Genomic DNA, 2998 nt, shown 5'->3' on the forward strand with positions numbered 1-2998 from the left:
AAACTGCAGGAGAAGAGCCCGAGAGTGTGTTGCGTCATTCTTGCTGGTCGAGGGTGGTCGCGACAGAGGATTGCAAATTCGATCATCAATAGGAAGAGAGGACCTCCGCCCTGTGAAGGTTCTGTGCCCTAGTGTAGGGGAATGCCAGGGCCAATAAGTGGGAGAAGGTGGGGTGACAGGCATGGGGAGGGGGGAGGCAACAGGGGTTTGTTTTTGTTGTTTTTGTTTGTTTCTTTGCTTTTTGGAGGGGAAACTGGGAAAGGATAAATTTACATGTAAATAAAGAAAATATCTAATAAAAAAAAGTCATTGTTTCCTCCAAGTTTTAGGCACATTGCATTGCTATTACTAGAAAATTTGTAAAAGTTTCAAATGCAACCAGCAGAGACCAAACCATTACGTCCTATGTATCCCAAGAACAGAACTTCAAGACCATGGCCATTAAGAAATAATGAAGACAATACCATGAGACAGAACTGAATGGCTGCATAAAGACCATGATGATGGAATGCTAGAATACAAACATAATCCATTGGGGTGGCACTGCAGGCAAAGACACTTGCTGACAAGCCTGGTGACATGAGCTTGAGGCTCAGGACTTACATGATGGATGGAAAGAATTGACTCCATGTCATCCTCTAGTTCCACACTTGTAGCATGTCACACATGTACACACACACAAACGCGCGCACACACACACACATCAATGAATAAATTGATTAATGTAACTTTTTAAAAGACTCAATCCTAAACCTCACATGGTAGTGATCCCAGCAGAGAGATAGAGAATTTAAAGTTGTCCTTAGTTTATAATGAATTTTAAGTCACACTAGGCCTGATCAGACCCTGTCCCCACAACAAAACACAATGACAAAAAACATTTTAACAAATGCTCAGCCCATGTCTTTTTGAGTGTGATTTATACTACATTCAGGCTTCTAATCTCTAAACCTGCCACCTGCATATAACGTAGCTTCTTCATCAGGATTTGCTTTGAGCCCACTGATGCCTCCAGTTCATGAAACTTAACTCTTTAATTGCTTGACCCCATGTGATGCAGAGCTGAACACAAGCACTGGCTGCAGTACTTAGAATAACTATCCTACAGTTCCAACTACCTTGGACACATTGCAGTTTATCTATGTGCCCATCTTTAGCCAGTAAATGACACCACAAAGATCTTTCTGTCTTCCTATGGGTCCATGAACTCTACCTCTATGGGTTCAAATCCTCCAGCCTGTCTAGAATCTCACATTCTGTAAAAGGACCTCTGGATTTTGTATGCACAGAAATAACATAGATGGGGCCATGAAAGCCTCTAGTCTCGGTGTAGTTGGGCCCATTTCCTTCAGACTCTGAAAGCAAAGAAAGATGCCAAGAACTTAGATGAACTAGGCAGGTGGCAGACAGGGATGAGAGTTCACAGCTGGGATGAAAAGAGATGTAAAGCAGCCATAAGGACTAAATCTAAGGGGCTGGAGAAATGGCTAAGAGCACTTGCTGTAGCTCTGAAGGACTTCAGTCTGGTTCCTAGCAACCAGATCAGATGGCTTCAAGTGCCTACAACTCCAGCTACAATGGATTTGATAGTCTCTCTTGCCCTACACATACGTGTTCATGTGTGTGCACGCACACACACACACACACAATTGTGAAGTCCTATGAATTGTAGATGGGTTCTTCATTTAGCTTCATGAAAAGATACTGGTGAGAAAAGCCACAGACAAGGCAGAGAGACTAGGGAAGGCCTTGGGTGGCATCCACAGCCTTACCATAGATTGCATTCTCACAGGCTTACCACAGGTTTTATCCTCAGAGGCTTAACAGGCTTACTCTCCTGCTAAGGGCTTTGGAACAGACAGTGAATTGCTTCCTGGGTCAGTCTGTCCAGTCACAACTGTCCCAGCCTCCTCCCAGCTGTGCCCAGGTCAGTCTGTGAATCCACACACTGAACCAGAAGTCCAAAAGCCACTAGTCCACCAACCATGATGTTTATGTTATCTATACTCTTCATAACTGTGTGGAAAATGCATCCTAGATCAACCATTAAAATATTAATTGGAAAAACTCTGCAGTGGACAGAAGCACGTCTGCCTTCCCATGATGCTTGCAGACTGGGCATATGGGTGGCAAGTTCTTCCAACATGGTCCCAGCACGCTGTGTCCTGCTTAATGAAATCCATGGAATGGGCTGTTCATGGGCCTTAGGTGTGAGGCCCTGCAGGCCTAGTGGTTCCTGGTACTAACATGTTAGCACTGGTGTGCAATTAAATCAATATGGACATCTAAGAAGAGAAGTCACACTCATTACAGGCCATTTCAAGCACAGGCAAGAACAGGAAATACAAGGAAGCCTTTGTTCGCTGGCTTTTGCTTTAGTTTTAATAGCCCAAATCAAAACTGAGCTAGAACCTGGAGGTGTTACCATGCCTTTTAGCACAGAACACATACACTAACAAACAGTTGCCTTACCATGATTTACCCCGACCCATATGTAAACATCTTCTGTAGCTTTGTCTGATCTCCATACGACCTGACATTTGTTGTAACAGCGAAGCTGAACTGTCCCTGCTCTGAGCCTCTCTGGGTGGCCCCAATACATAGTGACCATTAGAATCCAATGCACCAGAATGGCAGCCGTACTCTGTGACCTCCTAATGGTCTTCCTGGACACCTGCCACATCTCATTGGACCTCTACTGGACTGAGTGACATGGTGCCACCTGAATCTGGGAAGAAATAATGAATGTTGGGCCTCAACCACCCTGGCCATAGAAGATATGTACTTCCTCTTCCAGGAAACCCTCTGGTGACTGAGACAAGGTGTGGTGGTTTGAATGAGAATGGCCCCTGTAAGTTGTCGCGGGATTTTCTCTGTCCAATCACATTAGTGCAGAGAAGGTCTGTGATTGGACAGGGAAAAGGGAGGTGGAGCTAAGAGTTGCACAGAGACAGAGAGAGAGAGAGAGAGAGAGAGAGAGAGAGAGAGAGAGAGAGGG

Source organism: Mastomys coucha, unplaced genomic scaffold (genome assembly GCF_008632895.1).
Source record: "Mastomys coucha isolate ucsf_1 unplaced genomic scaffold, UCSF_Mcou_1 pScaffold5, whole genome shotgun sequence".
Taxonomy (NCBI): Eukaryota; Metazoa; Chordata; class Mammalia; order Rodentia; family Muridae; genus Mastomys; species Mastomys coucha.